Raw genomic sequence first — 11,881 nt, forward strand, 5'->3', positions numbered from 1 at the left:
TCCCCTTAAACAGAGCTTCCTGATGTCCACTTTTCTCATAACCACTCATCCATTTACTCAACATCAGTTACATGCCAGGCATTCTGCTGAGGGCTGAGGAAATGGAGGTGAGTAAGATGTTCTTTAATAGTCTGCAGTCAAACCAGGAAAATAGAAGCCAGCATAAAGATGCAATCTAAACAGCTTACAGTAAGCGTTTCAGGAGGGCTGAGGACAGGGCACTGTGGGACCAGCACAGCCAGTGGGTACCCTATACAACCTTAGCAGGTCAAGGAAGGCTTCCTGGAAGAGACAATATTTTGCCCGCTCCTTAGGAGCTAGCAAGAGTTAGCCAAGTACAGAAGTCCTAGACAAAGGACACTCAAGACTTGGTAACAACTTATTCAAAGACCAGGAAATCAGTGGGCAGAGAGTGTTAGGAGTCCACAGTTGTCCCAAAGACAGAGTCCTTGGTGCACAAAGGGAGAAAACTGGAGAGCAAAGATGGGGCACTCCTTCCTGTGTGGGTCTTGAGTGCTAAGCACAGAAATTGGACTTTATCCCACAGGCAGTGGAGACCAACTGAAGGATTTCATGGGATAGGAAACGAGTCTGGATCTTAGAAAGGTCTCATGGGCATGCACACATACACACACACAGTCACAACCAAACCCCTATATCACAGTCCTTGCATGGACACTCAACCATCAGGCAAAGGATACATGATCTTGTTCTGGAAACGATCATACTTGGAAAGCATCACTGTGCAAGCCCCGCAGCCCCCTTCTCCACAGCCCAGCTTGGTCCCGCTCAGCCCCACTGGATGGTGGAGGGTTAAGGAACATGAACTCACAGAAGAGTCTTTGCTGGGCCGCTGGCAAGTGTCTGTGCAGAGCCATCCGTTGCCACACCCAGGCTCAGGCCCCTCAACCCAGGGAGGCAGCAGACCCACACAGCCTCCTCTTCCAGAAAATGCCACAATGTACCCTGGAGGTAGAGAATGAGACCATCCCCACTGCACAGAAGAGGAAAGGTAACAGGGTCCTATCAGACAGCACCCAAGTATTCCCTGGGACTGGAGTCCCACTGCTGTCCAATCCTGGAGATTCTTCTTGACATTGAGATCTTCCTGGCATGGTCTTCTAGGCTCCCAAGCCGTGGTCTCACTGGGCAAGTGAACCAGGCATTTGGGTGGCCCTCAAATCACCCCGCCTGGGTATGCAATGAAGACAAAAGAGACGTTGATCTGTTCTGGGACCTACTGAGTCCCAACTTTTCACCTTGAACCTTTTGGGTTGATTAAGTCCAGGAACCAAAAGTAGGGTTGGATGAGGGGCTTCTGAATATCCACCCATAAGCTATGTGAACGTAAAATGAAGATTCTTCGAGAACGTAAAATAAAATGAAGATATTGTAACCATCTCTTACATGATAACTTTGAGTTTGCTTACATGCCTAAGTAATAGGCTATTCTAGAGAACAACACTTAAAGCAGCCCCTTTGCTTGTAGCACAGTCTCTGCTGCTGCTTTCCCTGCAGGCTCCAGGCCTCTAAGCCATCCAGTTATCTACCAAAGATGGAGATCATTATCACTGGTCATTTCCCACATTTGCAAGACAAAATTAGTAACTAATGATGACATAGCATCTTACACTTGAAAAATACTTGACATCCATGGAACCATTTAATCTTCTCAATATTTTAGTGAGCAAGTGGGGTAGGAGTTACCATATCCCCACAGATTAAAACAAAACAAAAAACAAAACAAACTGAGTCCCAGGAGGTAATGTGAGCCCTGCAAGGAAGACAGTCATTCATGTTACCATGTGTAAAGGCCCAAACAAAATCATCTGACTCCAGATCTGGGGGCTCCCCCTTCACCATGTGGCTGCTCTTTCAAAACACATTCGGGAAGAACTCTTGATGTCCTAAGTTATTCTTCTCACTCATCAGAATATGTCATTACCAGCAATTCAGACAATATAGAGGCATGGGGAAACAAATGGTAGCAGCCCAAAGTCCAGCAAAATCTTGTGACCTGGGGATCTTTTTGCAAGCCAGTGTAGAAATTAAGACTGGGCTCTTTTTTTTTTTTTCCCTCTTCTTATTCTTTCTTTTCAAGAACTTCCAGAAATTAACTCTCACCACAAACAGCAAAAAGCCACCTGGACTTCATTTATGTGAAGACTTTCCGTTTGGGATTTCATTTGAGATTCAACCTTTAAACTAGCAATTGCTATGATCAGGAATGTCTGAGACTTTGGGGCCTTCAACACTGTATCAGAAAACTAAAACTAATGTCAACCATCTCTGAGAATTGCCTCTCTTCTCAGGCCTCCCAGGTAGGGAGACTGGAAATAGAGTTCTGTGTAGTCTCCTGATCCTACCGAGGGATTCCACCTCTGACAAAGAGCCACCAAGTTCAGGGACCGTGAAACTCCAGACTTGCCCTCTCCAGATAGAAACTCCAGGACAAACTACTCCAGAGCCAGACACCATCTGATAAGAGATGAGTGAACCAGAGGTAAGGCCATGGACTTCAGACTTGTTTCTGTGGGAACTGAAAAAAATCCTTTGTTGTCCTAAAATATGTCACCTGAATGAGCCACTGGACATCCCTGCCTCTGAGGGTGAGAGAGGTTTGTTGATGGAAGTCAGGATGAGCATCATCCCAACAACCAACCCTGAAGGGTTTCCATTATGGGTGGGAGGTTAAGAGCATGGCTCTGGGTTTTAGCCTGGGCTCTCCCAGCATTTGCCCAGAACACATGAACAAGCAGCAGGTCCCTCTCATGTGCTGGCCTCACTTCCTCCTCTGTCCAAAGTTGTGTCAAAAGAACTGCTATGGAGATCAGTGAGATCATGTACAAAAATCAGCTTGAACTCTATCTACATCTAGTAAGTGCTCATTAAATGCCAGCTCCGATTATATTTTCACTGTTGTTTCTGTTCTAGGGTCTCAGAATACCTTCCTACTTTGAAAGAACACAAGGTCTTAGATGTTACAGAACCCTGCCTGCGCTGAAGAAAGAGTAACATCCCAAGTGCCCCTCAGGACTCCCCTGTCCTTGCCTCCTTGTACCCACCATCTCCACAGTGGATGGTACCTCCACACAGTTCCCTAGCCCAGGCACCCTTTCCCAAAAAACACTCCTTCCTCTGACCTTCCTTCCACCTTCACAGAACTAGGAAGATTGCCCAGGAAGACTGCTGATCTCTTTGTTGATCAGCAGAGATCTGAGGAAGGCTCTCTGCTCAAGGGGAATGGCTGTGAAGCTTACCAGGGCTAATGAGGGCCATTCACAGCTATTCATTTTACACACCCTGGATTAAATCTTGGCACCACTTGAGATCTTGAGAAACATCAAGAAGAATCCTTTCATTTGACAGCTGATAATTTTACACCTGGAGAGTTCAGATGACTTCCCAGAGTCACACAGCTGCTGAGTCACACAGCTATAATGCAGACGTCCAGAGCCTGGCTCTAGGGCTCTGTCCTCAACACTTCATGGCCTCCCACCATCACTGGAAAATGACATAAGGCCTAGAGAATGACTTCTCATACCCCCCTCCTCCTCCGAAGTCAGGATACATTTTCTTCTCAGGTAGGCCAAAAGGGTTGTTTCTGGATCTGCATTCTTCTCCACCACCTATAAGAATAAAACCAGAAGAAAAATATATCCTAGGTAGACTTAGCCATTATCTTGCCCAAGAGTCTGTGGAGCTAACAGGGATGTGCTAAATATATCATGAAAACCAAGGTCTTTTTCTTGATAATTCCATAAGAATGAACATATGAACCACAAGCCATCCTTTATACATGCCGATATTCTCCAATTCTAAAATTCTACCTTAGTGCTTCTCTCTGGACCTACCACAGAGGGCTCAGGTATTGCACCTGCCATTCTGAGGTGGCCAAGGCAGAGCCCCCCTTCAAATCAAACATGTCATCTCATTTCCAGCTGTTGGATCACACCTGTGAATGTGAGGGGCAGCTAAGAATGGCGGCATGTAGATCTCTGGCTATGCCCCCCAGCACATACATTCTCAGGCAGTAGAGAGTGTGTCTCTTCCCCTGTGCACACAGGGACTATTGTATGCATTGGGCTATCACAGCCAACACCATTAACACATGTCAGACGTGGAGGAGAACTCTCAACCCAAAGGTCCACAAATGATACACTCAATAAGATGAAAATGTTGCCTACAAAATGAGGTGCCAGTTTTTTCAATGCAAATAGTCAAAGGAAATCCATGACAACCTGTTTCACTACTCATATTCATCATACATTGTCAAGGGTAATAGGGTTGGGGTGACTGGGATGATTAAAGACAGAGAATTTATGACGAGAATTTCCTTAGAGAGAATGGTATTGTGAGTCTTACATCTTCCTAAGGTTGAGGAGAGAAGGTATGTACCTCAAACTCTGTGAGGGGGCTCCCATAACCCTACATGTGAAGCTAACAGACAGCCTTTGTAGAATGGGGGATAGAATGGTCTGTGTATCTAAAAGCTAGAGATAGGCTTACCAGGCGAGCTGAAGAAGAAAGGGCAGTATTGGCATTGGGGTGCACTCTCAGAGTTTGGGAGAGCAAAGGTTTGCTAGGTGTTGCCTGTGGACCTAGTGTAGCCCATGCAAAAGAGAGAATGTTGGTGTTCTTTCTTGAATTGAGACTGTGAATGGAAACTTAGAAATGACCCTAGGACTTCGTTAGTGATTCGGAGCCACCCAAAAAGTCATAACACTGCCAGCATTTGCCTCTTGAAGAATGTTTCAAGGAAAGTGGAGAATCAGATTCGTTTTCTTTTATTACACCCCACGGATCCAGTTTGTTCAAAGTCCTAGTTACAAAGTGCACACGAGGAACTATTTCTTTTCTCTCAGAGAAGTCATAAACACACAAATAAAGATCCCGATCGCCTTTCTTGCAAGTGGCAGGAAGAGCCTCTTAGCTGACTACCTTCCCCTCAAATTGTAGCTTCCTCTTCCAGCTCGGCTTTCGTCACATCTGTCCCCTGCTCCGTGCTTTCCGTGACTTCCCACATGTTCAAGATAACATCCAAGGTCCTTACACTGTCTTCCGAGGCCTTTTTCCATTATGTCCCCAATCTTCATTTTCAGCCTTTTCTTCTCCTCCTTTCCTGACAACATAGTCTTTTACTCCAGTGAAACTTCCCTGGCAAAGATTTTGTATATCACCCCAGTCACAAGTGGTCCAATCTTCCTTGAATTCCTACACAGAATGGCCGCACCACTCTCGTAGCACGGCTGCAGTGCTGCTCCAGCAATTTCCACAGAACCCTCTCTCAACAAGATGCAAGTGGGCATTCCAAAGAACAAACACTTCATGGGGATATGAGTTTAGAAAATGCTAGGCTCAGCAAATGCTCTGATAAAATTTCAGCAGCAAAATGAATAGTAGCTTTAATGGATTATAACTCATTAAATAAAATTAAAACTTATGAGTCCAAAGTGATATATAATAAGTAAACAGATCGAGAGAAAGAAAGTTCTTTCTGACAGAAGAAGCCAACTAATGAATACAATTAGCCTAATCTTGCAATCAGCACAATAACTGACCAAGTCAAGAATCATCAACGGGAGCTAAAACTACTGGGTGAAGGTTATTCATCAAGATAGTTTCACAGACTTAAAGTGTCTTCTCATAGATTATTGATTAACTATAAAAAGTAAAAAAGTAATTTTACTGTGGAGAAAACTGGTGGATACCACGATAACCAAGTGATCACAGTTCACATCCCAAATAATGGAGGAGGAGGCAGACATCTTGTGCCTCCCAACTGTAACTCACCGAGTAACACTATCACTGGGAAGAGGCTGAGAAAATTGGTACCCACTGCATAAGACCCCTCTGTTCCACCTACTCCTACCTTCCCCACGTCCCTGTGCATCAATGGAGATCATCCAAGGGGGCAATTTTTATCAAAGTAAGAGACTTGAAATATTTATTGCAATACTAGGGGGGAAGAGGGGAGAGAAACATGCCCTTTACGGGAAAAAACAAACTGTGGCTTGCCACAAGATGTCAGTAAATGTCCTCACACAAGTAATCTGTCACATTTACATACGTGAGATACCAGAATCAAAGGCTATGTACATCTTATATCCCAATATTAGCAAGGAAACAAGTTCATGTTCCTACTCTCAGTAAAGAGAATGATGAAAGCCTCAATGTGTTGGAATAAACACAGAGATGGAGGCATGTGGGCGACGTCCAGTCCCACCCAGGACACTGTGCCCTTTTTCAGCTTTGTGCCAGCGTCTCTGCTGCCGCACACCTCTCTTATCACCTGCCTCCTGGGCACTGCTTTGACCCTAGAATGTTTTGACTGTGTTCTATGTCTGACAAGGTTTTCATTCCCCAGTGTTACCCAAAATACAGCAACACTTCGGAGGGAGAGAGAGAAAGAAAGGAGAGACAGTAAGAGAGAATATGAAAGAGAGAGAACAGCCCTCCTCTGAAGGACAAACTTGCCTTCCACGGGACCAGAGAAGCCAGACCAAAGGCCGGCCAGCTCCAACTTACCTTTTTTCCGTTCACAAAGAAAACCAACTCATCCGCTGTCATTGTCACGGGATGTGGTTGGGGATCCCGAACTTCAGGTACTACACTCCCAAGAGGCACTGGCAGTTATCACTGCTCAGCAACTTGAAAAATACACTTCCCAATAAAATGAAACCTGGCCAGCCAACGGGAAGAAATCAGCCTAGAGCTTCAGGGCACAAGGTGTTCTTGGAAAAAGCTACCGGTTTACATAATCAAGGAAAATAAAAACACTCCCACACGGCAAATTGCCCTCCCAACACCTGTGTCAAAGAGCACAGCGGAAGGCCCATGCAGGAACCAGCGAGGGGCGGGCCTTCCTGCCAGGTGACCTGCTGTATTAGCACTGACCTCATGGAACCTGCTTCATCTCCCCACTGCTGAAGCAGAGAAGGAGGCAGGGCCCTGGGCAGAGCCANTGTTAAGCTCTCTGTGGTCACTACTCACCTGCGCCTCCCAGCTCACACACACATGCCCACACGCACGAGTGTTCCCTCCTGTCTTCTTCAGTCCTGTAACAACCCACATGGCTACTCAGTCAGTCTCTCTGCAGTAGGTTGCTTCCCCTGTGCCCCTCGAAGGCTACACAGGGGAAGAAAGGAGTATTAGGTAGAAGCAGTCGGTGTAGCAACAGCTCAGTGAAACTGCAGACTGCTGGGACATTGTTAACACAATGCCCTCTTGCTCCACAGACTTTATTTAAGCAGGAGATGAAATCTCACATGTAGGTTGACCAGGCATCTCCGTTAAGTCCCAACTATCCTGTTTTAAACACTGAAACCATAACAAATATCTCAGTCCAGGGCAAACTGGGATGATTGGTCACCATAAAACAATGGTTCTTAACCGAGGGATTAGTTAGAGGAGATAGTCCCATATCGTTATCATGACTGAGAGATGCTACTGACATCTAGTAGATAAGAAGCTGGGTATACTACTCAACACCCTGCAACAGAGGACCACCCCTCCCAACAGATACACACACACACACGCAACAAAGAATTATCTGGTCTTAAAATGTCAGTAGAGACAAGAATGAGAAACCCCCCTCCAAAAGGAAGAAGGAAGGAGGTGGGGAGAGGTAGAGGGGCTGAGTGTGGGTGCTATTTCATAATAGGTCAGTACTTCCAAACCACACTCACATCTTTGTGGTGGAGAGGCTTTTTCCTGTATCCACTGATCCAACCAGTTTTGCAAGCCCTCTACTTCCATCTGGCTAGACTGGGGCCAAAGTCCCAGGAGACTCTCAAGGTGAAGGTGGAGTGCTGAGGAAGGAGCTCAGTGTTGAGGGTTAGGTAGTCAGGCTTAAATAATGGCTCTACCACTTCTGTGTGACCTTTGGCAAAAATCACTCTCTTGGTCTCAATCTCATCTATGAAATGGGGTCACCTGCCTACTTTGTAAGAATCCTGTCTGGTAAGAATTGAATGAGACATAGTTTAGGCAGTCGTCCTTCAGCCTCTTTCTCTTTTCTAGAGGTGAAATTCCTCTGTTAATGTGAGCATTAAAAAAACAAAAGTGAAATAAATGTTTAATAAGGGCCTTTGTTGCCATTCAGATTTTATTTCTGTATAACTGTAGTAACTAGTTTATCTCAGTAATAATGAGATTTGGCAAAACTTTGACTTCTACGGTTACTCATTATCCAACACAATAACAATGACCATTTCCTTCTCTGCAATTTTTCAACATGGCACAAATGAGAAGAAAACAGTCCAAAATAAACATTTTCCCCCAAGCTGAAGACCTCCTGTATTTGCTTTCGATGTTGGGATGAATTCTCAAATTTGGGCTGAATGAATGGGATTTCAGGGCTTGAAATAGGGCCACTATAGCTTATGTTACATGGGCTTGTCCTGTTTTCCCTGAGGAATGCCTTGGTTTATAATAGGTGCTATACTGGCACGTGAATCTCAAAGTCCACAGAGAAGCCAAATAAGCTCTGAGTCCTCCTAAACAAAAGCATCTTCCCTCATGGAACAACACTTGCAGGAAATCACATGAGTGAAGAAGGAAAACAGTGCCCAGAGAAGTCCTTAATTCTGAAACAGTGAACTCCTTGGGTCTGAGCACGCCCTGGAGGAATAGCAATTCAGGAGAATTTTTGGATATTCTCTGGCAGTCTGGTCAGCGCCAGACAACAGCTGTCGAGCCTCTATTGCTTTGGAAGGGTGCATTTTCTGTTCTTTTTTTTTTTTTTCACTTGCAACAAACTTCACTTGAAAAGAAAAAAAGAATTACTCTTCTTTCAAAATATTCCATTACTTGGGTTTTGGGGGGTTGGGGATATTTTTTTTTTTTACTAGTTTGCTTTTTGTTTTTTTTACTAAGACTGGTTTCCCTCCTAGATATGCCCATGCTGGAGGATACAAGATGTTATCCTCCCAGAGCATCGCGGTGCAGCAGCTGTCTTCCCTGTGTTTCCAGACATCTAGATTATTAGCCAGCCCTAATCACAGTTCTTGACACCGGAATAGCATACTATGATTTCATTTGATCTTTAGAACAGCGCTGCAAGATGGGCAGGGAAGTTATTATCTTCTCTTTCCAGACAAAGAAAATGAGGGTCAAAGAGGCTGACTTGCCAGTAATCCCACTGCATGCTTCCCTCTTACCCCCTCCCCAGCACAGAAAACAGCTCTCTGACGGTTCTTCACCAACCTTGGAGCATAAGCGCAGGATTGTCAGCATGACATTCAGGGCCCTTCTCGGCCCAGCTAGAACCCACCCTTCTGGTGGGTGAAGTGTCTTTCTTCCAAGCCTGGGTGGGGCTCCCCGGGATGGGGAGCAGAACTGCGTTTACTGCTGTATCGCTGGTGCCTTGCATAGTGCCAAGTGTGCAAGAAGGACCAAAACATGCTTCCTGGATTGAGCCCACAATGCAAGGAATGGGTTGAATTTTCAGAACTGTCTAAGCCCCTGACTTTTTTTCTTGATCCACTAGATTTTTTTTTAGTATAGTCGGCACAGATTACATTGGTTTCAGGTGTGTAACACAGTGATTAAATGGCTCTATATACTGTGCTGTGCTCAGCACACGTGTAGCCCCCATCTGTCTCCATACCACACCATTACAATATCATTGACTTCATTCCCTATGCTGTCCCTTTCACCCCCATCACTTAGTCATTCCATAACCAGAAGCGTGCACCTCCCACTCCCCTTCACCCATTTTGCCCTTCCCTCCACTGCCCTCCCCTCTGGCAACCATCAGTTCTCTGTATTTATAGATCTGATTCTTATTTTTGTTTGTTCACTTATTTTGTGTTTTAGATTCCACATATAGGTGAAATCATATGGTAGTTGTCTTTCTGAATCTGACTTTTTTCACATAGCATAATACCCACTAGATCCCCCTGACTCTTATTGAATACAGAACTTTCTTCCATATCATTAGCAACATTCAATTCCTTCATCAGCCTCTTTCCAACTAACCTTCTATCTCTATCGTTGATATCAGGTAACCAGCTAGTATTCCTTAACAACAAATAATCCTTTATTACTTTGGAGGAAATCAACCCTTGATATTCTGTACTCATCTGAGAAGTAGATCCTTCTAGAATCAAAAATTTGGTATTATTGAAAAAGAAACAGAGTCAAAACTAAAACAAAGCATCTGAATTTCACCCTGGATCAGTTACTGCAGGCACACAAAAGCTCAAGATGTAGAAAAAGCCCAGAAGCAATTTAAATCTACTTTATCTGTCTGCATCTGTTATGTTTTTTGATAACGTCTTTTGTACTGAATAATCTCTGTTACCCTGGGGACATTTGTGGTGATGACTGTATGCGCTTGTCTGGACCGAAACTAAGGTCTCTCTTTCCAATCTCAGCTGCTCCAGCACAACTCAGGAAAGAGAGTCCTAACTTGTAACTCTTGTAAAGGATCAACTCACATTTGCTCTGTAGACAATATTGGCCCAATGAGTCGCCATTTAAGGAAAGTTATTTTCACAACTTGTTTGCACCTCCTATTCCTCTCACCTGACTTTTTTTCCTTATTATCATCCAAAATACTATACAATATACTTACTTTGCATGTTTATTGTCTGCACCTTATTCTCACTGCACTCAAGAGAATGTAAGTATGGCAGATATGTCTATCTTTTCACCAAATATTCATGCCCTCCTTCTCTAATGAAGTGTTTCTACTGGGAGGTCACTCACCATTTCCCATCTCCCTATATGTTAAGAAGCCCTATGACTGAGTTCTGATGAATATAATATGGGTGAATGATGTTCACAATATCCAGGCTCCTGTTCTCTCGTTCTCTCTATCCCACTGTCTGATCGCAAATGTAAACGCCCAGGGTGACTTTAGAAGCCACACACTGAAAATGCCAGAGCTTCCAGTCAGCCCAAGTGATTAAAAAAAATATAGTAATCTGGGGCGCCTGTGTAGCTGAGTCTGTTAGGCATCCAACTCTTGATTTTGGCTCATGTCATGATCTCATGGTTTGTGGGTTTCAGCCCTGTGTTGAGCTTGTTGTGCCCGAATCGTGAGTCCCCAGAGACCACCAAGGAGCCGACACCGATGCAAGTACATAAGGGTCTTTATTACAAGCTCGAGCAGGGTCTCACCATCAACCGGCGCAGCTGCAGCAGGGTGAAGCACTGAACAATAGCAAGCAGGGTTTTTATAGGGTAAGGGACAGGGGTCTTACAGTCCACACGTTGTGTGTATAGCATCACCACAAAAGCACCAATCATAATTGCAAACCCCCATGGTAACAGTTTTAACCATTCAGTATATGTTAGATGTTTGTTACTTTTGGCAGGACCCAATCATGACCTTGGAGAATCCTTTGAACATGACCAATTATGAGGTGAGTTCAAAGGGCCTACGAGGGGTTTAGGCAAGCGGTGAGTGATTGGCTAGTTTGTACAAAGTAACTATCTGTAGTTCCCAGCCCTGACTCAGACCACAGGAATGTCACACATTTCTTTTGATTGGCTGATCCAAGGGTGGTCCAAGGGTGGCTTCAGCTGAAGCTTTTCCTGGAACTGGGGCTACGTGCAGCCCAAGGTTGCTCTTAATGGAGGACTTAATTTCAGGCTCCTCAAGCTCTGCACTAATAGCATGAAGCCTGCTTGGATTCTCTCTCTCTCTCTCTCTCTCTCTCTCCCTCTCCCACCCACCCCCTGCTCATGCACATATGCACACTGTCCCTCAAAATAAATAAACTTAACAATAAAGACAATGATCTGAGTACTCTCTTCGACCACCCTTGTAGCTATTGAGGAGGTATATTTCCCCCCTATGATTCAAAGTGCTTCTAGATGGTCTAAGAATTAAGTTGACAAGAGACAGATAAACAGGAGAAAAAGAAAAACA

General features: G+C 44.6%; 1 long non-coding RNA gene across 1 annotated transcript; it reads right to left on the reverse strand.

Moving 5' to 3' along the window:
• Window positions 1–735: 735 nt before the first annotated feature.
• LOC144229659 (uncharacterized) lies at window positions 736–6,671 on the reverse strand. Its single transcript, XR_013334548.1, has 3 exons — window positions 6,529–6,671; window positions 3,572–3,629; window positions 736–798 (listed from the first exon to the last, which is right to left on the reverse strand). It is a non-coding gene; the product is annotated as an uncharacterized LOC144229659 (long non-coding RNA).
• Between the last annotated feature and the right edge of the window lie 5,210 nt (window positions 6,672–11,881).

Source organism: Crocuta crocuta, unplaced genomic scaffold, assembly GCF_008692635.1.
Source record: "Crocuta crocuta isolate KB4526 unplaced genomic scaffold, BGI_CrCroc_1.0 scaffold1022, whole genome shotgun sequence".
Classification (NCBI taxonomy): Eukaryota; Metazoa; Chordata; class Mammalia; order Carnivora; family Hyaenidae; genus Crocuta; species Crocuta crocuta.